Consider the following 26,641-nt stretch of genomic DNA (forward strand, 5'->3'; position numbering starts at 1 on the left):
TTAGCACAAAAGCGTTACGTTTATTATGGAATATGACACTAAGATCATATTTTCAGGGGGTCAGGATTCTTCTCCGGTGCTGGCTGGCTATGCCTAAAGCGGGTCCTCCCAGGGGATTGGTTGCACGCCATTTTCATCAGGTCTGTCCTACCAGTCAGGCTGGTTTGCGGACAGACTGTCACTGGTCTGGGGAATGGACCCACTTCCAGGCATTGGCTCACCGGAGAGGGAGGGATAGATGCAGTATCAATGCATAAGACAGTCAGTGATGGAAGAATTACAGGTACTTGGGAAGATCCTTCTCCACCGCCTGAAATGGAGAATAAATAGTTGTGATGAATTGCATCCATGCCTTTTAGTTTCTCTCCTTATATGGATTTAATATAATTGCATTTCATTTGTTAGGTAAGAGCTGAACCAGTAGGCCTATCTGTGCATTAGACATCTCTAACACAAAGAAAGCTCAGATTCAAACTCCCATTCAAATCAAATTGTATTTGTCACATGCTCCGAATACAACAGGTGTAGTAGACCTTACCATGAAAAGCTTACTTACAAGCCCTTAACCAACAATGCAGTTAAGAAAATAGAGTTAAGAAAATATTTACTAAATAAACTATGAAAGAAATTTAAATAGTAAAAAAAAGAAACAAAATAAAATAACAATAATGAGGCTATATTCAGGGTGTACCGGTACCAAGTCAATGTGTGTAAGTACAGGTTAGTCGAGGTAATTTGTACATGTAGGTTGGCGTAAAGTGACTATGCATAGATAATAAACAGTGAGTAGCAGCAGTGTAAAAACAAAGGGGTGTCAATGCAAATAGTCCAGGTGGCCATTTGATTAATTGTTCAGCAGTCTTATGTCTTGGGGATAGAAGCTGTTAAGGAGCCTTTTGGACCTAGACTTGGCGCTCCATTGGCATGCGGTAGCAGAGAGAACAGTTTATGACTTGGGTGACTGGAGTCTGACAATTTTTTGGGCCTTCCTCTAACAACGCCTAGTATATAGGTCCTGGATGGCAAGAAGCTTGGCTCCAGTGATGTACTGGGCTGTACACACTACCCTCTGTAGCGCCTTACGGTCAGATGCCGAGCAGTTGCCATACCAGGTGGTGATGCAACCGGTCAGGATCCTCTCAATGGTGCAGCTGTAGACATTTTTGAGGATCTGGGGACCCATGCTGAGGGGGAAAAAGCATTGTTGTGCCCTCTTCACGACTTTCTTGGTGTGTTTGGACCATGATAGTTTGTTGGTGATGTGGACACCAAGGACACCGCTCCACTACAGCCCTGTTGATGTGAATGGGGGCGTGTTCGGCCCTCCTTTTCCTGTAGTCCACGATCATCTACAGTGAGGGAAAAAAGTATTTGATCCCCTGCTGATTTTATACGTTTGCCCACTGACAAAGAAATTATCAGTCTATAATTTTAATGGTAGGTTTATTTGAACAGTGAGAGACAGAATAACAACAAAAATGTTATAAAATGATTTGCATTTTAATGAGGGAAATAAGTATTTGACCCCTCTGCAAAACATTACTTAGTACTTGGTGGCAAAACCCTTGTTGGCAATCACAGAGGTCAGATGTTTCTTGTAGTTGGCCACCAGGTTTGCACACATCTCAGGAGGGATTTTGTCCCACTCCTCTTTGCAGATCTTCTCCAAGTCATTAAGGTTTCGAGGCTGACGTTTGGCAACTTGAACCTTCAGCTCCCTCCACATATTTTCATTGGGATTAAGGTCTGGAGACTGGCTAGGCCACTCCACGACCTTAATGTGCTTCTTCTTGAGCCACTCCTTTGTTGCCTTGGCCGTGTGTTTTGGGTCATTGTCATGCTGGAATACCCATCCACGACCCGTTTTCAATGCCCTGGCTGAGGGAAGGAGGTTCTCACCGAAGATTTGACGGTACATGGCCCCGTCCATCGTCCCTTTGATGCGGTGAAGTTGTCCTGTCCCCTTAGCATAAAAACACCCCCAAAGCATAATGTTTCCACCTCCATGTTTGACGGTGGGGATGGTGTTCTTGGGGTCATAGGCAGCATTCCTCCTCCTCCAAACACGGCGAGTTGAGTTGATGCCAAAGAGCTCCATTTTGGTCTCATCTGACCATAACACTTTCACCCAGTTGTCCTCTGAATCATTCAGATGTTCATTGGCAAACTTCAGACGGGCATGTATATGTGCTTTCTTGAGCAGGGGGACCTTGCGGGCGCTGCAGGATTTCAGTCCTTCACGGCGTAGTGTGTTACCAATTGTTTTCTTGGTGACTATGGTCCCAGCTGCCTTGAGATCATTGACAAGATCCTCCCGTGTAGTTCTGGGCTGATTCCTCACCATTCTCCATGATCATGATCATTGCAACTCCACGAGGTGAGATCTTGCATGGAGCCCCAGGCCGAGGGAGATTGACAGTTCTTTTGTGTTTCTTCCATTTGCGAATAATCGCACCAACTGTTGTTACCTTCTCACCAAGCTGCTTGGCGATGGTCTTGTAGCCCATTCCAGCCTTTTGTAGGTCTACAATCTTGTCCCTGACATCCTTGGAAAGCTCTTTGGTCTTGGCCATGGTGGAGAGTTTGGAATCTGATTGATTGATTGCTTCTGTGGACAGGTGTCTTTTATACAGGTAACAAGCTGAGATTAGGAGCACTCCCCTCTCAATCTTTTTGATTGAGAGGGGGTCAAATACTTATTTCCCTCATTAAAATGCAAATCAATGTATAACATTTTTGACATGCGTTTCTCTGGATTTTTTTGTTGTTATTCTGTCTCACTGTTCAAATAAACCTACCATTAAAATTATAGACTGATCATTTCTTTGTCAGTGGGCAAACGTACAAAATCAGCAGGGGATCAAATACTTTTTTCCCTCACTGTACTTTGTCTTTCTTACATTTAGGGAGAGGTTGTTGTCCTGGCACCACACTGCCAGGTTTGTAACGACCTCCCTATCGGCTGTCTCGTTGTTGGTGATCAGACCTACCACCGTTGTGTCGTCAGCAAACTTAATGATGCTGTTGGAGTCGTGCTTGGCCATGCAGTTGTGTGTGATCAGGGAGTACAGTAGGGGACTAAGCACGCACCCCTGAGGGCCCCCCGTGTTGAGGATCAGCATGGCAGATGTGTTGTTGCCTACCCTTACCACCTGGGGGTGGCCCGTCAGGAAGTCCAGGATCCAGTTGCAGAGGGAGGTGTTTAGTCCCAGGATCCTTAGCTTAGTGATGAGCTTTGAGAGTACAATGGTGTTGAACGCTGAGCTGTATTCAATGAACAGCATTCTCACATAGGTGTTCCTTTTGTCCAGGTGGAAAAGGGCAGTGGGGAGTGCGATTGAGATTGCTTCATCTGTGGATCAGTTGAGATGGTATGTGATTTGGAGTAGGTCTAGGGTTTCAGGGATGATGGTGTTGATGTGAGCCATGACCAGCCTTTCAAAGCACGTCATGGCTACCTACGTGAGTGCTACGGGGTGGTAGTCATTTAGGCAGGTTACCTTAGTATTCTTGGGCACAGGGACTATGGTGGTCTGCTTTAAACATGTAGGTATTACAGACTCGGTCAGGGAGAGGTTGAAAATGTCAGTGAAGACACTTGCCAGTTGGTGCGCGCATGCTCTGAGTACATGTCCTGGTTATCCGTCTAGCCCCACGGCCTTGTGAATGTTAACTTGTTTCGAGGTCTACAGAGAGTGTGATCACAGTCGTCCGTAACAGCTGGTGCTCTCATGCATGCTTCAGTGTTGCTTGCCTCGAAGCGAGCATAAAAGGCATTTAGGACATCTGGAAGGCTCGCCTCACTGGGCAGCTCGCGGCTGGGTTTCGCTTTGTAGCCCGTAATAGTTTTCGGTGTCTGCAAGTGTCATGTCAAAATAGTTTAGTTGATCACTAAATATGGCGTTTCGCTGAACAACGATTTTCATTTACTCCCGTAACTGCTGGTATTTACTTCCAAAAAAGTTCTAAAATAGTTTTTACAAGCAACTTAAAAAATGCCTCTTCGACACCTCCAATGTATCGAGCTGTTGTAGGCTAGACTTCTGACCAGTGCGTGGAAGTAATGAGAGATTGGAGGTGTCGAATAGGCACTTTTTCAGTTGCTTGTACATTTTTATTTAGACCTTTTTTGGAAATACATACTGGCTGTAACAGGGGGTAGATCAAGATTGTTGTCACGACTCCTGCCGAGGGTGACTCCTCTCCCTGTTCGGGTGGCGCTCGGCGGTCGTCGTCACTGGCCTACTAGCTGCCACCGATCCCTTTTTCCCTTTTCTGTTGGTTTTGTCTTGATTGTTTGCACCTGTATATGATTAGTGTTTAGTTGAGTATTTAAGCCCGTTTCCCCACCTGTTCTGTGTGCGGGCTTACTTTCTGTTGTCGACTGTTGTTTATGCAGTGGTACGTGTTATTGGATCATTGTGTTTGTTGGATCACACCCAGTTGTGTTTTCGTGGGTGTACTTTTCTTTTACGGTGCAATTCATTAAAAGCCCGTTAGCAACTACTCCTGTTTCCTGCGCCTGACTCCACACCCACTACTGCATTCGTTACAATTGTTGTTCAGCGAAACTCCATATTTGGTGATCAACAAACGTATTTTCACATTATAACTTGCTGACCACACCGCCTGCGTTGCAAAATACTTTTACACATACGTCATTTAATAATTTCACTCAAACTGCTCGCGAGCTTCTGCGTAGCCCAGCGTTAAAATAGAACTTAGTTCTATTTTTGATGTGTGATGTGCTGCAAGTCCCGCCTCTCCCATCTCCTCATTGGTTTTTAGGAGCATATACCCACGTGGGTGATTGAATGCTCAGTAACTGAGGTCCACACTCCAGTCCAGTTGTTGGTGGTAATGCACCTTAAAGTTGGTTGCCAACCGCCATATAAAGTCCACAGAAGAAGACTGAAGGAGGAGAGATTACAAGAAACTAACTAGGTTTCCCCTTTTATCTTTGGATGAATTGTCGTAGTAGAGAACACATGATTTTGTGTGACTCAAAATGGGTCAAAATTCTACAAAGATCCAGGAAAATAAGACCTTTCCTGTAAAATAACAACACAATGTTTATATCCCAGGACAAATTAGCTAGCAACAGCAAGCTAGCGAGCTAAATGTCCATGAATGTTTCTTGTGTTTCAACATGTCCCACAAATCAATATAGTTCAGAGTTCGTTTTGATATTTTAACATGCGTGTCCTGATCCCGTCTGATGTGGATGGACAAAATCAACATGCGGATGCACGTGCGTGCCCGGTGTAATCAGCATGTACGGTAACGCTTGCAGAGCTGATGAATGGGAGTTTTAATCGCAGCTTCCTATGTGTTAGAGAGGTCTCTAACGCACATATACTGGTTCAGGTAAGAGCCATGACAGTAGCAGCTTTCTGTAGGGACATTATGAGATACGATGTCTGCCCTATATTCACATTGTCTGCGTGCTTGATAGAGGATCGCTGCCTGATCCCGATGCCAACACCCCGCTCATCATCACCCTCACATGATCTTAACCTCCGCCTCTTGTGTGTCCCTTCCAACCCCCCACTACAGCATTACCCCACTCTGTTCAACTGAGCAATTTCATCACTACCAACAATTTTATGGTGTTGTGAGCGCATGAAATGGTCAATAATGCATACTTTTCAGAGGCAAAGTAACAAGGTATAATGTTAGGGAGGGTGATTCCAGGCCGGGCCTGAGGTTATGGCTGAGTACTGCTGTCTCACATGGATGTGTCAGTTAGTCCATCATAGACCTGTGCTGTAATTAGAGTCAATGTGTGAGAGTAAAAGTCATTGACTTACGCTGGGATCACCCATCGGTCCATATCTCTTCATAACCTGGCCCTCTCTGTTGATAAGGAACTATAAAGCCAGAGAAAAGGAACTGAGTGATGGACATTTAAACTAATTCTGCACTTAACATCCCATTTCTAGCTGCAAAATCTGGTAATAATCAAAAGGTCTTGTTTTCAATTTGTTAGCCCAACAATTCATGAATCCTAAAATAGACATATAATTAAAGCTAGAATCCTTAATTTAAACAATGACAAAGTGGGCACCCTGCCACTGTTTTGGTTTAAAAGTAAGGGGATGGGCCTGGAAAAATGTAACCACTCAAATTCATAGATAGTGCTATGGATGCAACGATGGACCATCCATGATATCAACATGTATAGTTTTAATCATGTTTTGAGGCTATACAGTGTTTGTTTACATTTACATTGTTTACAAACAAAGGCGTACACAAGCTTCTATTTTGGGGTTTGAAAGTTGAACTATGCTAATGAGGCATTTATAAGTTATATTTTTCAAGAATCAATGGGTATATACAGTACCAGTCAAAAGTCTGGACTCACCTACTCATTCAAGGGTTTTTCTTTATTTTTACTATTTTCTACATTGTAGAATACATCAAAACTATGAAATAACACATATGGAATCATGTAGTAACCAAGTGTTAAACAAATCAAAATATATTTTATATTTGAGATTCTTCAAAGTAGCCACGCTTTGCCTTGATGACAGCTTTGCACACTCTTGGCATTCTCTCAACCAGCTTCACCTGGAATGCTTTTCCAACAGTCTTGAAGGAGTTCCCACAAATGCTGAGCCCGTGTTGGCTGCTTTTCCGTCACTCTGCGGTCCAACTCATCCCAAACCATCTCAATTGGGTTGAGGTTGGGTGATTGTAGTGGCCAGGTTATCTGATACAGTACCATCACTCTCCTTCTTGGTCAAATAGCCCTTACACAGCCTGGAGGTGTGTTTTGGGTCATTGTCCTGTTGAAAAACAAATGATAGTCCTACTAAGTGCAAACCAGATGGGATGGCGTATCGCTGCAGAATGCTGTGGTCGCCATGCTGGTTAAGTGTGCCTTGAATTCTAAATAAATCACTGACAGTGTCACCAGCAAAGCACCCCCACACCATCACACCTACTCCATGTTTCACGGTGGGAACCACAGATGCAGAGATCATCTGTTCACCTACTCTGTGTCTCACAGAGATACAGCGGTTAGAACCAAAAATCTCAAATTTGGACTCATCAGACCAAAGGACCGATTTCCACCGGTCTAATGTTCATTGCTCGTGTTTCTTGACCCAAGCAAGTCTCTTGTTATTGGTGTCATTTAGTAGTGGTTTCTTTGCAGCAATTCGACCATGTAGGCCTGATTCACACAGTCTCCTCTGAACAGCTGATGTTGAGATGTGTCTGTTACTTGAATTCTGTGAAGCATTTATTTGGGCTGTAATCTGAGGTGCAGTTAACTCTAATGAACTTGTCCTCTGCAGCAGAGGTAACTCTGGGTCTTCCTTTCCTGTGGCGGTCCTCATGAGAGCCAGTTTCATCATAGCGCTTGATGGTTTTTGCGACTGCACTTGAAGAAACTTGAAAAGTTCTTGACATTTTCCGTATTGACTGACCTTCAAATCTTAAAGTAATGATTGACTGTCGTTTCTCTTTGCTTATTTGAGCTGTTCTTGCCATAATATGGATTTGGTCTTTTACCAAATAGGGCTATCTTCTGTATACCACCCCTACAGCACCTTGTCACACAATGCGTTTGAGCCAATCAGTTAAGAACTAAATAAATTCCACAAATTAACTTTTAACAAGGCACACCTGTTAATTGAAATGCATTCCAGGTGACTACTTCGTGAAGCTGGTTGAGAGAATTTGTATTTATCCTTTATTTAACTAGGTAAGTCAGTTAAGAACATTCTTATTTGCAATGACGGCTTACCATAAGGCAAAAGGCCTCCTGGGGCTGGGGTTAAAAATTCCAAAAGGGGCTGGGATTAAAAATCATTAAAAAAATATATAAATATATGACAAAACACAACGAGAGACAACACTACATAACATAGCAAGGCAGCAACACATGACAACAAGGCGTGGTAGCAAAACAACATGACAACAACATGGTAGCAACACAACATAGTAGCAGCACAAAACATGGTACAAACATTATTGGGCACAGACAACAGCACAAAGGGAAAGAAGGTAGAGACAACAATACATCACGCGAAGCAGCCACAACTGTCAGTAAGTGTCCATGACTGAGTCTTTGAATGAAGAGATTAAGATAAAACTGTCCAGTTTGAGTGTTTGTTGCAGCTCGTTCCAGTCTCTAGCTGCAGCGAACTGAAAAGAGGAGCGACCCAGGGATGTGTGTGCTTTGGGGACCTTTAACAGAATGTGACTGGCAGAACGGGTGCAGTATATGGAGAATGAGGGCTGCAGTAGATATCTCAGATAGGGGGGAGTGAGGCCTAAGAGGGTTTTAAAAATAAGCATCAACCAGTGGGTCTTGCGACGGGTATACAGAGATGGCCAGTTTAGAGGAGTATAGAGTGCAGTGATGTGTCCTATAAGGAGCATTGGTGGCAAATCTGATGGCCGAATGGTAAAAAACATCTAGCCGCTCGAGAGCACCCTTACCCACCGATCTATAAATTACGTCTCCGTAATCTAGCATGGTTAGGATGGTCATCTGAATCAGGGTTAGTTTGGCAGCTGGGTTGAAATAGAAGCGATTACAATAGAGGAAAACAAGTCTAGATTTAACTTTAGCCTGCAGCTTTGATATGTGCTGAGATGTGCTGACAGTGTATCGTCTAGCCATACTCCCAAGCACTTGTGCGATGTGACTACCTCAAGCTCTAAACCCTCAGAGGTAATAATCACACCTGTGGGGAGAGGGGCATTCTTCTTGCCAAACCACATGACCTTTGTTTTGGAGGTGTTTAGAACAAGGTTAAGGGCAGAGTAAGCTTGTTGGACACTAAACGTTTTTTTGTAGAGCATTTAACACAACATCCGGGGAGGGGCCAGCTGAGTATAAGACTGTATCATCTGCATATAAATGGATGAGAGAGCTTCCTACTGCCTGAGCTATGTTGTTGATGTAAATTGAGAAGTGCGTGGGGCCTAGAATTGAGCCTTGGGCTACTCCCTTGGTGACAGGCAGCGGCTGAGACAGCAGATTTTCTGACTTTATACACTGCACTCTTTGAGAGAGGTAGTTAGCAAACCAGGCCATAGACCTCTCAGAGACACCAATACTCCTTAGCCGGCCCACAAGAATGGAATGGTCTACCGTATCAAAAGTTTATTTTTTTTAACTGTGCCTTCTTCAGGTGATGCCGAAACATTGGTGATTTAACCAATAAATTACTGTGAGTTTATATATGGAGTGTGTGTGACGCTCTTAATTTTTATGCTACTGTACATATAGCGTTCATTTAAAGTAAAAAATGGATGTAGCAATTAAGGATTCTAGCTTTAAGTTTGTATTTGTATTACTCTAGGCCCAGAAAGACCACAATAATACGACTACCTAATTAATGTTTTTTTTAAACAAAAATGGACATAGGCCAGGGGTATTCAAGCAGGGATCCGAGGAGGTACAGTAGGGGGTCCGAGAAATTTTATTTTTTTAAATGTATTTTTTATGAATATCGCTATCAACAGAATAATCACATTTTTAATTACATACCTACAGTAGAGAATATGATCATTTCTTTCTAATGATGTCAACTTTATTTCTTTACTCATAATATTGAGCAAATTACACTCATTGGAGCCAATTACTCTCACTGGAATGAGTACCTGACATAGGCTTTGAAAAAGCCCCCGTGAATAGGCTACCAGTGTGGCAAGTGCTGCTGGTAAGCTTTCTTGACTTGGACATTCATTTTTGCCAACACATGGCTAACCTTTTTTTCAACCAGTTAAACAGCTGCTCTTAGTTAAAATACAGTGCATTCAGAAAGTATTCAGAACCCTTCACCTTTTCCACATTTTGTTACATTACAGCCTTATTCTAAAATTGATGAAATTATTTTTTCCCCCTCAATCTACACATAATACCCCATAATGACAAAGCTAAAACAGGTTTTCTGAAATTTTTGCAATAAGGCTGTAAAGTACCAAAATGTGGAAAAAGTGAAGGGGTCTGAATATTTTCCGAATGCACTGTTTGTTTGGAGTTAGCCTATTAGCTAGAAAGGTATGTTAGAGTTTACACTTCCTCTTCCAATTATAATGTGGGGAGGTCAAAATAATGAAAAACTATCCACCAAATCTATTCATTTTAAAATATTGATTACTTTTCCTTGCCGTTATCATTCACTTGATGATAAGACATGCGAAAAATAAATGTTTTGTCAACGTATGATTGGGGTCCCTGGGTTTTCCTGGGAGGGGGTCCCTGGGTTTTCCTGGGAGGGGGTCCCTGGGTTTTCCTGGGAGGGGGTCCCTGGGTTTTCCTGGGAGGGTGTCCCTGGGTTTTCCTGGGAGGGGGTCCCTGGGCAAGAAAAGGTTGAAGAACCCTGACATAGGCTATAACGTTGAACTCGATGGGCATGGCACTGATCAACCTTTTCTTTCACGAGGGATATAATCTTGGCACAAAACTCTGGGTTACTCCAACTCGGCTGTGTCAACTTGTTCTGATGGGAATATCCGATGACTAATAAGAAATAAATATATACCTTAGTGAAATTCCACTTGATGTCACTGATGAGAAAAAAAACAAGATCATTAGATGAAGCAATCATTAACACAGTGACAATAACCAAACTCATACACGTTACATTTAGAACATCTACTTATAAACTGCATATAAGCCATTATGCTTATCTGAGCATTAGTAAGCAGTTGTAAATAATTAGATATCATGTGTTTTAAGTCTTAACATATTTTATATGAATGGTCAAAAAATAATCATATGTGATGAGTCTAACCACTCCATTAGTAACACGTCTCTCCAGAACGTCTCCACTTACTTTCCCAGGAAGCTTCTCCCCTTGGGCTGCTCCTTCAGCCACTTCCACACGGGGTGGGCGTTGGGCCCGTTCACATTGATCTTACTGAACATTGGGAAATCAGCATTGTAGGACTTGGCAAAATTCTTGATCTGAGATTCAGTGCCAGGTTCCTACAATTAACAGAAAATATACCATTGTAATAACATAATAATAATAATGTTGTAAAAATGCATAAGGTGGAGACTTGAGACTTTAAATAAATAAAAATGAGATGTAGCTACCTGTCTCCCGAACTGGTTGGAGGGGAAGGCCAGGATGCGTAAACCTTTCTCAGCGTACTTCGCGTGCATCGCCGCAAACTGAGAGTAGTTTACTGGGGTTTTACCTCATTTAGAGGCAACATTGACGATGATAACAACGTCGCCCCTACACACACACACATTAAAACACAGGAGATAACAGGTTGAAGACTTTTGGAAGGGGTATGGTGAATGATATTTAACATGATTGTGGTTATTTAGTAGGGCCGGGAACTAAACCACTATCGCGATACTCGTTAGTATAGTGGCAAGGAAACACTTCTTTAGGAAAACAGTCCTAATGTTGGAAACAAACATCATTATGTTGTCATCCTGAGTCACATTTATTTTCAAAGCTATAGCACACAATATTTAACATACATCAGGTTTTTAAAGGACCAAATAGTTGTTTTCATTTTTGCCATGAAAAATAATATCGCAATACTGGTATCGTCACAGCCCTATTATATAGTATTTGGGAATGCTGAGTAACTTCTTCCACCCTCTCACCTGTATTTCTCGAGGGAAACCTCGTTGCCATCAATATCCTTTGCAGAGAAGTCATAAATAGATGAGGCCGTCTGCCAGTCCTCTGTCGGAGCAGCCTGGGAAGGAAGAGAATAAAAGAAGAGATTGAGTCAATATGAATGTGTGTCCTGTTTGGTGCTCATGAATACCTGTCTGATGTGCGTGCAGGCACATACGTGCGCTCTCTCACGCTCACTGTAAAGAAAAACTAAGCCTGAGCCAGAATGTCAGCGAACCTCACTATCTCTCTCAAAGTGATAGTCAAAATTCAAATAAAATGCCTTTGCGCTGATCCATTCTACACCAAAATCTGTCACACCCTGATCTGTTTCACCTGTCCTTATTTTCCCCGGTGTATATATCCCTGTGTTTCATGTCTCTCTGTGCCAGTCCGTCTTGTTTGCCAAGTCAACCAGCGTTTTTCCTCGCTCCTATTTTTTCCCAGTCTCTTTTGGTTCTAGTCCTCCTGGTTTCGACCCTTGCCGAACTCACCTGCCTGACCACTCTGCCTGTTCTGTCTTCAAGCCTGCCTATCCCCTTGTACTGTTTGGACTCGTATCTGGTTACTGAACCCCTGTCTGGTCTGACCTCGAGACTGCCCTTCGTCTGGTACTGTTTTGGACTCTGACCCGGTTTATGAACTCTCACCTGTCCCCGACCTACCTTTTGCCTAACCCTTGGATGAATAAATATCGGAGCTCAACTATCTGCTTCCTGTGTCTGCATTTGGGTCTCGCCTTGTGTCCTTATAGAAATCCATTTAATAACATATTTGGAAAAGGTATTTGAATGACAGAAAAACAGCAATTCATATGTGTTAACGTTACTGATTACAAGGGTGTATTTTCCCCTCCAGCAATAAACACTATGCACTTGGCATACGTCCAGAGACAGACAGATTCGACAGCAGAAAACCTTCCATAGTCAATATCGACAAAACATTTTAATCAAAGTGCTGTTTTGAGCCACCATTCCTCAGTAATCTTACCAATGTCGAGAGCATGACAGAGAAAAGTACCCCGGACCCTAGTAGATGCATGACTGCCTTTCAGTAAGGTCCTCTGAAAAGGCAGAAAGCCTATCTCTCACACACCGTTGACAGTGAGCCTTTCGGTGCAGCATCCACTTTAATCCTCCAAGTTATGAAACACTGTAAATAATTAACTTGGAATATACAACATTCTTCTCTGATAGGATGCTTTTATGCTGACCACTGACAGGCAAAGGATGAGAACACCTACAGTCAGTGGTGCTCATAAAAAAAGTGTTCTCTTCCTAGAAGTGAGATATTAAAGCGTAACTTGCACAGAACAAAGGTAAACACATCTTACTCAATCTTTGGGAATTGACCTTGCTTAACACAGTAGTGCTCCTACTCCTCTCTGACTCAATGATCAGTAAGATTTCACATCAACATTAACATAAAAAAATGGACGGAGCAAAAGTCTAATGCTGAGTATTGTCACACCCTGATCTGTTTCACCTGTCTTGTGCTGGTCTCCACCACCCACCAGGTGTCTCCCATTTTCCCCATTCTCCCCTGTATATTTATACCTGCGTTTTCTGTATGTCTGTTTGTCCATGTTTTATGAGCTGAAATAAAAGATCCTCGAAATTTTCCATCTGCACAAAAATATTATTTCTCTCAGAATGTGCACAAATTTGTTTACATCCATGTTAGTGAGCATTTCTCCTTTGCCAAGATAATCCATTCACCTGATAGGTGCAGCATAGCAAGAAACTGATTAAACAGCATGATCATTAAACAGGTGCACCTTGTGCTGGGGACAATAAAAGGCCACTAAAATGTACAATTGTCACACAACACAATGCCACAGTTAAGGGAGCGTGCAATTGGCATGCAATTGGCATGCTGACTGCAGAAATGTCCACCAGAGCTGTTGACAGATAATTGAACGTTAATTTCTCTACTATAAGCTGCCTCCAACATCGTTTTAGAGAAATTGGCAGTACGTCCATCTGGCCTCACAACCGCAGACCACGTGTAACCACGTCAGCTCAGGACCTTCACATTCATCTTCTTCACCTGTGGAATTGTCTGGGGGGGTGGACTCATTCTGATTGGCTGGGCCTGGCTCACCAGTGGGTGGGCTGGCTGCCAAGTGGGTGGGCCAGTCATTGTCACGGCTGTCTGAAGAATGGGACCAAAGCGCAGCGTGTGTATCGTTCCACATTTTATTATAACTGTGAAACTATGCAAGACATACAAATAAACTAATGAACGAAACAACAAACCATGACGAAGTGGTGCAACAAACACTTACTCAAAATAATCTCCCACAAAACCTAGTGGGAAAACCAACAACTTAAATATGATCCCCAATTAGAGACAACGATGACCAGCTGCCTCTAATTGGAGTTCACCCCCCCCCAAAAAAAACATAGAAATACAGAAACTAGAACCCCACATAGAAATACAGAAACTAGACAAAACCCCCAACATAGAAAAATAAACTAGAACCAACATAGAAATAAATAAACTAGACAAAACCCCGGCACACCCTGATCTACTCTACCATAGAAAATAAAAGCTTTCTATGGTCAGAACGTGACAGTCACGTGAAATCCATAGATTAGGACCTAATACATTTATTTCAATTAAATTATTTCCTTATATTAATTGTAACTCAGTAAAATCTTTGAAATTGTTGCAATTATATTTTTGTTCAATATCATTTCATAACATCTTTAGAACAATATGTTATAGAATAGAAACAACAGATGTGCTTATGTTTGCATTTTCTAAGCAAGAGAGGATCTGAGAATCTGTCTTTTCATATGAGGGTGGTGGTGCCAGGCATTGCCTTATATAACATGCCTGCCGGTGGTAGGCAACAGAATTGATTCAGTAGAGGTCATTTCACCATTCTGATAAGGTGAAGCCAGAGGAAAATATGAACCTTTCACATGTTTCAACTTTACCACTCACTGATGTCATCTAACAAACAAGGTAAATCATATAGCCTACTCACTGATAAGATGGATATAAAGGAAGGTCCTGACACCATTAAGCAGGGATTGTCAATTAGATTCGGCTGGAACATAATTACAAATAATTTGTAGACCGCAAATGAACAGCAAGAAGCCCAAACAGATACAATATTTGACTAAAACAATAATTTCAAAACTTGCTTACATTTGTATACGGTCATATACACTGACTGTACAAAACATTAGGAATGCATTTTTACATGACATAGACTGCAGGTCAAAGCTATGATCCCTTATTGATTTCACCTGTTAAATCCACTTCAAATCAGTGTAGATGAAGGGAAGGAGACAGGTTAAAGAAGGATTTTTAAGCCTTGAGACATGGATTGTGTATGTGTGCCATTCAGAGGGTGAATGGGCAAGAAAAAATATTTAAGTGACATTGAACGGGGTATGGTAATAGGTGCCAGGCGCACCGGTTTGAGTGTGTCAAGAACTGCAACGCTGCTGGGTTTTTCCACACTCAACAGTTTCCCGTGTGTATCAAGAATGGTCCACCATCCAAAGGACATCCAGTCAACTTGACACAACTATGGGAAGCATTGGAGTCAATATGGGCCAGCATCCCTGTGGAACGCTTTCGACACCTTGTAGAGTCCATGCTCCGACGAATTGAGGCTGTTCTGAGGGCAAAAGGTGGTGCATTTCAATATTAGGAAAGTGTTACTAATGTTTTGTACACTCAGTGTATATATATATTTATATTTATATTATGCGTGGGAATACTTTGGAACACATTTCTAGAAAACTCGGGGAGCCAAATAAAAATCACCAACGGGCCGCCAGTTGGGGAACCCTGCCATATAGCCTACCCTCTGTATACCCCGATACCAAATAAACATCTAAACTGAAAACCAGCCAGATGATACTTGTCCATATTTTTTCCAATTTACAGACACAATATCCTTCGATACCCTATATTTCCATAGCTTTTTCACAGACATCAAACTATGAGTGCATCATCCAGAGTATAATGACATACTAAAACACAAAGTGCTAAATTGTGCTAATATGCACTGTAGGTTAGGCCACTTTGCTGATAGCAGGTTATCAGTACAAACCAGAAAGGCGGTGGAAGTAATGGTTTCATGACACATCCGGTGTCCCCAGTTAATCTAATGTAGCAGGGCTGAAATAAAGTCCCCCGTAAACAAGAAAAGGCAACAACAATACAATAGCTACAATCAACAAAGTTAGACACACTTGGAATTCAGTAAACTAATAATCTACATGTGTTTTTTATTAGATAGCTAACGGTAAATGTTATAATATCAAATTCTGAATATGACTAATTAGTCCTTTATACATCATTAATAAATACAATACCATCACAAGAAGGACTCCACAGCTTTCCAATGTCCCAAATATCAAGGCACGATTAATTTGCCACATTTTGTAACAACTAGATTGATGTAGCAATACATGGCTACATAAATAAGGGTTTGTTGGTTGTGAACATAGAGAATGATAGAGGCCTGTAGTGGGTATTACCATTGGCTGTGCCATTGAGGGCATCCACCATTTTTTATGTAATCTAGGGATTCATATCACAGATTAGTCATAAAAATCTTTGTTCATATTTTCCAGAAAATCTACCAAGTTTCAATACCGGGAATAAATCATAATTATCCCGAGAAATACCTTAAAAATCGCACCCAGGGTTATCCCAAAAGAAAAACAAACATTCTCTGCACCACTATGTAAAGGTTTCACAGCAAGTGAAAGTGATATTTAGTAATGATAGAGTAACTTTGATCACCAATGACATTGTGATTTGCGAAACAGGCCGTTCATAAATCCAGAGCGTTATCATGTTCCTCAATTAATTCAGCACATTTCAGCAGTAGACCTAGGCAATCTCGACACAGAGCACACCCCGAGTAGGCTATAGCGTTGTCGAATCATACAAAACGTGTAACTGCAGTCAAATGACCAAAGTTGCTGAGGTTGCTAGTAGTGATGTTGCGTTTGATACCGGAGCGCTGAGGCATGCGTTGAAATCGCTAAGGAGCCAACCTCGAAGCAGTGTGCCAAAAATGGCGCCGACAGACAGGGCTGCCGTGCTTCTAGCTCTTAGGAAACTTTGCAGTATTCTGTTTTTTTTATGTTATTTCTTACATTATTAGCCCATAATTTATTGGGTGTTATATCATACAGCCGGGAAGAACTTTTGGATATCAGAGCAGCGGTAACTCACCAGCATAACAACCAGGAATACGATTTTCCCGAATCGGATCCTTTGTTCGTACCCCCCAGGGCAATTGAACTGATTCCAGAGGCTGACCCAAAACACCGCCGGCAGAGGAGAGGTACTCGGAGTGGTCTTCTAGTCTGACTCAGGAGGCGCGCACACCACCCACAGCAAAGGTAAGCAAAGGTAACTGAACTAAATGACTATCTCCCCGTAGCTCTAGTCAAAGATCATATCCCCTCTACCTTACCTGACACCCTAGACCCACTGAAATGTTCTTACCGCCCAAGTAGATCCACAGACGATGCAATCGCCATCGCACTGCACACTGCCCTATCCCATCAGGACAAGAGGAATACCAATGTAAGAATGCTGTTCATTGACTATAGCTCAGCATTCAACACCATAGTACCCTCCAAGCTCATCATTAAGCCCGACGCCCTGGGTCTGAACCCCGCCTTGTGCAACTGGGTCCTGGACTTCCTGATGGGCCGCCCCCAGGTGGTGAAGGTAGGAAACAACACCTCCACTTCGCTGATGCTCAATACTGGGGCCCCACAAGGATGCGTGCTCAGCCTCCTCCTGTACTCCCTGTTCACCTATGACTGCGTGGCCACACACGCCTCCAACTCAATCATCAATTTTGCAGACGACACAACAGTACAGTCGTGGTCAAAAGTTTTGGGAATGACACAAATATTAATTTCCACAAAGTTTGCTGCTTCAGTGTCTTCAGATATTTTTGTCAGATGTTACTATGGAATGCTGAAGTATAGTTACAAGCATTTCATAAGTGTCAAAAGCTTTTATTGATAATTACATGAAGTTGATGCAAAGAGTCAATATTTGCAGTGTTGACCCTTCTTTTTCAAGACCTCTGCAATCCGCCCTGGCATGCTGTCAATTAACTTCTGGGCCACATCCTGACTGATGGCAGCCCATTCTTGCATAATCAATGCTTGGAGTTTGCCAGGAGTTTCCTGGCCATGGACCCAAAATATCGATGTTTTGTTCCCCGAGCCACTTAGTTATCACTTTTGCCTTATGGCAAGGTGCTCCATCATGCTGGAAAAGGCATTGTTTGTCACCAAACTGTTTGTGGATGGTTGGGAGAAGTTGCTCTCGGAGGATGTGTTGGTACCATTCTTTATTCATGGCTGTGTTCTTAGGCAAAATTGTGAGTGAGCCCACTCCCTTGGCTGAGAAGCAACCCCACACATGAATGGTCTCAGGATGCTTTACTGTTGGCATGACACAGGGCTGATGGTAGCGCTCACCTTGTCTTCTCCGGACAAGCTTTTCTCCGGATGCCCCAAACAATCGGAAAGGGGATTCATCAGAGAAAATGACTTTACCCCAGTCCTCAGCAGTCCAATCCCCGTACCCTTTGCAGAATATCAGTCTGTCCCTGATGTTTTTCCTGGAGAGAAGTGGCTTCTTTGCTGCCGTTCTTGACACCAGGCCATCCTCCAAAAGTCTTCGCCTCACTGTGTGTGCAGATGGACTCACACCTGCCTGCTGCCATTCCTGAGCAAGCTCTGTACTGGTGGTTCCCCAATCCCGCAGCTGAATCAACTTTAGGAGATGGTCCTGGCGCTTGCTGGACTTTCTTGGGCATCCTGAAGACTTCTTCACAACAATTGAACCGCTTTCCTTGAAGTTCTTGATGATCCGATAAATGGTTGATTTAGATGCAATCTTACTGGCAGCAATATCCTTGCCTGTGAAGCCCTTTTTGTGCAAAGTAATGATGACGGCACATGCTTCCTTGCAAGTAACCATGATTGACAGAGGAAGAACAATGATTCCAAGCACCACCCTCCTTTTGAAGCTTCTAGTCTGTTATTCAAACTCAATCAGCATGACAGAGTGATCTCCAGCCTTGTCCTCGTCAACACTCACACCTGTGTTAATGAAAAACCACAACCCCAAACAACAAAACAAAAATTCCTCTACTAAAAGGGAGGGAAGGGAGGGTGGCTGCCGTCAACGACGGCACTGTGCTACACCCCCCCTCCCCAACCCACCTATATCAGGAGGTGGCTCCGGTTCTGGCCGTCCCAGGCAGTCGGGCCACTCTGGCAGCTCGGGGCAGTCTGGCCAGTCTGGCAGCTCGGGGCAGTCTGGCAGCTCGGGGCAGTCTGGGCAGTCTGGCAGCTCGGGACAGTCTGGGCAGTCTGGCAGCTCGGGACAGTCTGGGCAGTCTGGCAGCTCGGGACAGTCTGGGCAGTCTGGCAGCTCGGGACAGTCTGGCAGCTCGGGGCAGTCTGGGCAGTCTGGCCGCTCGGGACAGTCTGGGCAGTCTGGCAGCTCGGGACAGTCTGGGCAGTCTGGCAGCTCGGGACAGTCTGGGCAGTCTGGCAGCTCGGGACAGTCTGGGCAGTCTGGCAGCTCGGGACAGTCTGGCCAGTCTGGCAGCTCGGGACATTCTGGCCAGTCTGGCAGCTCGGGGCAGTCTGGCCAGTCTGGCAGCTCGGGGCCGTCTGGCCACTCCGGCAGTTCGGGGCAGTCGGGCCACTCCGGCAGTTCAGGGCAGTCTGGCCACTCCGGCAGTTCAGGGCAGTCGGGCCACTCAGGCAGTTCAGGGCAGTCTGGCCACTCCGGCAGTTCAGGGCAGTCTGGCCACTCCGGCAGTTCCGGGCAGTCTGGCCACTCCGGCAGTTCCGGGCAGTCTGGCCACTCCGGCAGTTCCGGGCAGTCTGGCCACTCCGGCAGTTCCGGGCAGTCTGGCCACTCCGGCAGTTCCGGGCAGTCTGGCCACTCCGGCAGTTCCGGGCAGTCTGGCCACTCCGGCAGTTCCGGGCAGTCTGGCCACTCTGGCAGCTCCTGACTAGTGGGTGGCTCTGGCGACTCTTCACTGACGGGCGGCTCTGGCGATTCCTCACTGACGGGCGGCACTGGCGACTGTTGACTGGCGGGCAGCTCTGGCGACTGTTGGCTGGCGGGCAGCTCTGGCGACTGTTGACTGGCGGGCAGCTCTGGTGACTGTTGACTGGCGGGCAGCTCTGGTGACTGTTGACTGGCGGGCAGCTCTGGTGACTGTTGACTGGCGGGCAGCTCTGGTGACTGTTGACTGGCGGGCAGCTCTGGTGACTGTTGACTGGCGGGCAGCTCTGGTGACTGTTGACTGGCGGGCAGCTCTGGTGACTGTTGACTGGGTTTACGCACTTGAAGCCTGGTGCGTGGTGCTGGTACTGGGCGTACCAGATTGGGAACACGCACCTCCAGGCTAGTGCGGGGAGCGGGAACAGGACGAGTCGGACTGGGTTGACGCACTTCCGGGTCCGCACGAGAGACAGGAGCTGGAAACCCAGGGCTATGGAGGCGCACAGGCGGTCTTGATCTTACCTCCTGCACAACCCGTCCTGGATGGATGGAACTAGTAGCCCTGCACGAGCGGGGTGCTTGTACAGGGCGGACTGGGTTGTGCAGGGGCCTGATGGTAGCCGTGCGTAGAGCGGGAGTTGGGTAGCCTGGTCCTCGGAGGCGTACCGGCGACCAGATGCGCTGCGCAGGCATCCTCCTACCAGGCTGGATGCCTGCTCTAGCACGGCACCTGCGAGGGGCTGGAATAACGCGCACCGGACTGTGCGTGCGTATGGGTGAGATAGTGCGCTCCTCAGCGAAACATGGCGCTCTCCACCTCATACGCTCCTCCATATAACCATGGGTAGCTGGCTTCCGGCTCTTCCTAGGCCTAGCCAAACTACCCGTGTGCCCCCCCCAATTTTTTTATTGGGGGTGCCTCTCGTGCTTCACCTTCAGCGCGTTCAAGGCCTCGTACCTCCGCATCTCTGCCATGGCTGCCTCAATTTCCCACTGCGGGAGGCGATAATCCTCAGCCTGGTGCCAAGGTCCAGCCCCGTCCAGAACTTCCTCCCAGGTCCATCTCTCCCGCCAGTCCAACTCGAAGTCCCTTTTCTGCTGCTTGGTCTTTAGTTGGTGGGAGATTCTGTCACGGTTTTCGTCAGTTATGGAGGACCAACACGCAGCAGGTATGTGTATACTCATCTTCTTTATTTACGGGAAAAGAAGGGAAAAAACCAAACAAACACGTATACAAAAATAACGAAGCAATGAACGATGAAATAACAGTCTTGACGGCACCACAGCAATCCAAGAACAATCTCCCACAAATACAAGACAAACACACCCAACTAATATAGGACTTCCAATCAAAGGCAACACCAAACAGCTGACTTCAATTGGAAGTCCACCCCAATTAACTCAACATAGAAACACACTCACTAGACTACACATAGAAATACATAAACATAGACCATAACTCAAAACCCGGAAATAATAAATCAAACGCCCTCCTAACTAACACACCACCCTGAACCACATAAAACAAATACCCTCTGCCACGTCCTGACCAAACTACAATAACAATTAACCCTTATACTGGCCAGGACGTGACAGCTGCCCAATATACATAGACTTGAAATCATCACTGGCCACTAATAATGTTTACATATTTTGCATTACTCATCTCATATGTATACACTGTATTCTATTCTATTCTACTATACCTTAGTCTATGCCGCTCTGACATTGCTCTCCCAAATATTTAGATAATCTTAATTCCATTCCTTTACTTTAGATGTGTGTGTATTGTGTGTATTGTTGTGAAATTGTTAGATATTACTAGCAAGAAACACAAATATTTCACAATAACATCTGCTAAACGTGTATGTGACAAAAAAATATATTTGATTTGATGCATGTATATTTCTTCTTCTTCCAAAAAGGTGTATTGCTGTTTTGCTGTGTATTGCTGTCACCTACTGGGTGGGGTAAAAACAGATACTGTACAAAGCTTTGTTTGAGCACATGCTTTTTCAAACTGTGTGTTTTCGGCTTGTTTCTGGCGCTTTCTCCAATTACAGCTGCTTTCCAATATTTCAGTTGATTATAACTAAGGTGAGTTTCCCTCTCTAAGCTTTTTTCTAGGCCCAACGGCTGTTTCTTCGTCTACTCACTCCGTTGCCGCCTCCGCAGCTTTGTTCTCAATACCAGTTTAAATCAATATAGCCTACTGTTTCTCATTTCATTTCTGTGATGACCAGGCCTGGCCTCGGGCTTCAGCTCAACAGTTTTGGGTCGGACCGGGATTTACTTTTTCTCCCCCAATTTCGTGATATCCAATTGCGGTCAAATTACAATCTTGTCTCATCGCTGTAACTCCCCAAAGGGCTCGGGAGAGGCGAAGGTCGAGTCATGCGTCCTTCGAAACATCACTCACCAAACCGCTCTTCTTAACCCCTGGCCACTTAACCCGGAAGCCAGCCGCACCAATGTGTCGGAGGAAACACCATTAAACTGACGACCAAAGTCAGCCTGCAGGCGCCTGGCCCGCTACAAGGAGCCGCTAGAGCGCCAAGTAATGCCCCCTCCTCCAAACCCTCCCCTAACCCGGAGGATGCTGAGCCAATTGTGCGCTGCCCTACGGGACTCCCGTTTATGGTCGGGACTTCAGCCACCAAAGTCATCCGGCAAACGGTACCAGAGCATCCATTGGCTGTCGGACCAACCATCTCTGAGACAGCTTTTACCTGCTAAATAGCCATAAGACTGCTAAATAGTTTGTCGGGGTAACCATTTAATTATCTGCTTTGACCCCATCTTGTACAGACTCTATGCACACTCACAAGACTATGCACTAAGTGTACAAAACATTAGGAACACTATACTAATATTGAGTTACACCGCCTTTTAAACTCAGAACTGCCTCAATTCTTCTGGGCATGGACTCTACAAGGAGTCGAAATTGCTGGCCCATGTTGACACAAAGGTATATTTTCTGGGTGATTTCAATATTGACTGGCTTTCATCAAGCTGCCCACTCAAGAAAAAGCTTTAAACTGTAACCAGTCAACCTACCAGGGTAGTTACAAACATCACAGGAATTATATAATCAACATGTATTGATCACATCTTTACATATGCTGCAGAAGTGTGCTTTAAAACAATATCCAAATCCATCAGATGTATTGATCACAATATAGTAGCCATACTGTATCTAGGAAAACCAAAGTTCCAAAGGCTGGGCCTAATATAGGTGTATAAGAGGTCATACAATATGTTTTGTAGTGATTCCTATGTTGATGATGTAAAGAATATTTGCTGGGCTATGGTGTGTAATGAGGAGCAACCAGACACTGCACTTGACACATTTATGAAATTGTTTATTACAGTTACTAATAAGCATGCACCCATTAAGAAAATGACTGCAAAAACTTAAATTCCCTTGGATTGATGAGCAATTGAAAAATTTTATGGTTGAGAGGGATGAGGCAAAACAAATGGCAAATAAGTTTGGCTGCACAACCAAAATAAGAATCTGTACTATGAAACAAAGATAAATGATATAAAGAATGATAGTAAAAAGCTTCGAAGCACCTTAAATGACATTTTGGGCAACAAACGCAAACTCAGCACCATCATTCATTGAATCAGATGGCTCATTCATACCAAAACCCACTGATATTGCCAACTACTTTAAACAAAGGAGGTCGGTGACACCTTAATTGGAGAGAACGGGCTCGTGGTAATGGCTTGAGCAGAATGAGTGGAATGGTATCAAATACATGAAACATATGGTTTTCATGTGTTTGATGCCATTCCATTGGCTATGTTCCACCCAATATTATGACTCGTCCTCCCCTCAGCGGCTTCCACGGACTTTAATATTTTTTTCATTGGCAAGATTAGCAAACTTAGGCATGACATGCTGGCAACAAACACAGACACTACACATCCAAGTATAACTGACCAAATTATGAAAGACAAGCATTGTAATTTTGAATTCCGTAAAGTGAGCGTCGAAGAGAAGAAAATGATTGCTGTCTTATCAACAATGACAAGCCACCGGGGTGTGACAACTTGGATGGAAAATTACTAAGGATAATAGATGACGATATTGCCACTCCTATCAATCTCAAATCAAATTTTATTTGTCACATGCACCGAGTACAACAAGTGTAGACCTTAACGTGAAATGCTTACTTACAAGCCCTTAACCAACAGTGCAGTTCAAGAAGAGTTAAGAAAATATTTACCAAATAAACTAAAGTAAAAAATATTAAAAAGTAACACAATAAAATAACAATAACAAGGCTATATACAAGGGGTACCGGTACCGAGTCAGTGTGCGGCAGGGGTACAGGTTAGAGGTCATTTGTACATGTAGGTAGGGGAGAAGGGACTATGCATAGATAATAAACAGCGAATAGCAGCAGTGTACAAAACAAATTGGGGGGAAAGGGGGGTCAATGGAAATAGTCCGGTGGCCATTTGATTAATTGTTCAGCAGTCTTATGGCTTGGGGGTAGAAGCTGTTAAGGAGCCTTTTGGTCCTAGACTTGGCGCTCCGGTACCGCTTGTCGTGCGGTAGCAGAGAAAACAGTTTATGACTTGGGTGACTGGAGTCTTTGACAATTTTATGGGCTTTCCTCTGACACCGCCTATTATATAGGTCCTGGATGGCAGGAAGCTTGGCCCCAGTGATGTACTGGGCCATACGCACTACCCTCTGTAGCGCCTTACGGTCAGATGCCAAGCAGTTGCCATACCTGGTGGTGATGCAACCGGTCAGGATGCTCTTGATGGTGCAGCTGTAGAACATTTTGAGGCAAGGCAAAGGGTGGCTACTTTGAAGAATCTCAAATCTCAAATATATTTTGATTTGTTTAACACTTTTTTGGTTACTACATGATTCCATAAGTGTTATTTCATAGTGTTGATGTCTTCCCGATTATTCAACAATGTAGAAAATAGTAAAAAATAAAGTAAAACCCTTGAATAAATAGGTGTGTCCAAACTTTTGCCTAGTACTGTAAGTATTCACACCTCGAGTCAATACGTTGTAGAAGCATCTTTGGCCGCGATTACTGCTGTGAGTCTTCCTGGGTAAGTTTCTAAGAGCTTTCCACACCTGGATTGTGCAACATTTGTCCATTATTTTCAAAATTCTTCAAGCTCCGTCAAATTGGTTGTTGATCATTGCTACAACCGTTTTCAGGTTTTGCCAAGTAGATTTAACACAAAAATGTAACTCGGCCACTCAGGAACATTCACTGTCTTCTTGGTGAGCAACTCCAGTGTAGATTTGTCCTTGTGTTTTAAGCTATTGTCCTGCTGGAAGGTGAATCTGTCTCCCAGTGTCTGGGGGAAAGCAGATTGAACCAGGTTTTCCTCTAGGATTTTGCCTGTACTTAGCTCCATTCCGTTTCTTTTTTATCCTGAAAACATCTCCAGTCCTTAACGATTACAAGCATACCCATAACATGATGCAGGCACCACTATGTTTGAATGGAGAGTGGTACTTAGTAATGTTTTGTATTTGCCCCAAACATAACACCTTGTATTCAGGACAAAAGGTTTATACCTTTGCCACCTTTTTTGCAGTATTACTTTAGTACCTTGTTGCAAACAGGATGCATGTTTTGGAATATTTGCATTCTGTGCAGGCTTCCTTTTCACTCTGTCAATTAGGTTAGTATTATGGAGTATCTACAATGTTGTTGATCCATCCTCAGTATTCTCCTATCACAGCCATTAAACTCTGTAACTGTTTCAAAGTCACCATTGTGAAATCCCTGAGCGGTTTCCTTCCTCTCCAGCAACTGAGTTAGGCAGGATGCCTGAATCTTTGTAGTGACGACGAATTGATACACCATCCAAAGTGTAATTAATATTTTCACATGCTCAAAGGGATATTCAATGTCTGCTTTTTAAATTTTTACCCATCTACCAATAGGTGCCCTTCTTTGCGAGGCAATGGATAACCTCCCTGGTCTTTGTGGTTGAATCTGTGTTTGAAATTCACTGGTCAACTGAGGGACCTTACAGATAATTGTATGTGTGGGGTTTGAATACTTAGAGTCAAAATTGGCCCTGCACAGCTTCCAGAAAGACGCTTTCAAACTAGGGATTTCGTGGCTAGTTGGGGTTAGACAGTAATTCTGCTCATAGATTATGCATGTCTATAAACTACACATTGGTACATCCAGCCAAAAGCGGGAGGTTAAAAAAAGCCTTAGTCGTCGCCGGAGCATGTCTTTCCGGAGCATGTCTTTAATATTTTTATGGAATTACTCAACATCGGTGATGACGTTAAGTGTTTTAACTGGGCTCTTACTCTTTGCTGTGACAGGTAGTAAAGATCATCAGACCCAGTGAGACTGCTGGGTGATATATCACCTACAGGTCCAGTGAGGATTTCAATGTGAGTGTGAACATCTTGATTGCACTGTTATGGCTGTTTCCTAACCGGTTTCTCTGTATTGTTAATCATTTCTTAATTTATCTTTAAACAGACATCGTTGGAACAATACACAAATGGAAGTTGTTCACATTGATTGTGTCAAATTTCACATCACAATTGTTGTTAGGCTAATATAAAGGGGAACACAGTTAATAGATAACCTCTACTGGTGGAGTGCATAACACGTTTTAAAACTAGCAAGTAGAAATATAAGCCATGGGTGCCATTAGGCTGAAGGTGTTAATCTAATGACCTTAGCAAAAACTGCAATATACTGAATCATGATAGATTAACTGTAAAAAGTAAATGTCCACATACCTTTTTCCTGAAGTGAGCCATCTACTGTAGTGTGTATTGTAGTGTGTACTGTAGTGTGTATTGTAGTGTGGGCAGCTCAGACTGAGATAGGCAAAGGGCTTGGACAAAATTCAAATGTTGTGGATAATGTTTACGTCAATGGCCTTACAGGACTATTATTAAAACATTTGCCTTCCTGATTACTAAACCAGCCTTCATTCTTCGTTTAGTGGGGGGAGGGTGGTCAGTATGAGATGGACAGTAG

At 43.8% G+C, this 26,641-nt stretch overlaps 1 pseudogene across 3 annotated transcripts; it reads right to left on the bottom strand.

The window, feature by feature from the left end:
• Window positions 1–26,527, bottom strand: LOC106614001 (phospholipid hydroperoxide glutathione peroxidase-like; annotated as a pseudogene). Of its 3 annotated transcripts, XR_014378992.1 has the most exons (8): window positions 12,597–12,733; window positions 11,591–11,685; window positions 11,063–11,207; window positions 10,800–10,951; window positions 10,506–10,530; window positions 7,754–10,318; window positions 5,811–5,870; window positions 1–310 (listed from the first exon to the last, which is right to left on the bottom strand). The product of XR_014378992.1 is annotated as a phospholipid hydroperoxide glutathione peroxidase-like, transcript variant X1 (transcript). The 3 variants fall into 3 exon arrangements; XR_014378994.1 differs by lacking the exons at window positions 7,754–10,318; window positions 12,597–12,733 and adding an exon at window positions 26,398–26,527; XR_014378993.1 differs by lacking the exon at window positions 7,754–10,318 and having other exon boundaries at window positions 12,597–12,725.
• Between the last annotated feature and the right edge of the window lie 114 nt (window positions 26,528–26,641).

Source organism: Salmo salar, chromosome 10, assembly GCF_965601325.2.
Source record: "Salmo salar chromosome 10, fSalSal1, whole genome shotgun sequence".
Lineage (NCBI taxonomy): Eukaryota > Metazoa > Chordata > Actinopteri > Salmoniformes > Salmonidae > Salmo > Salmo salar.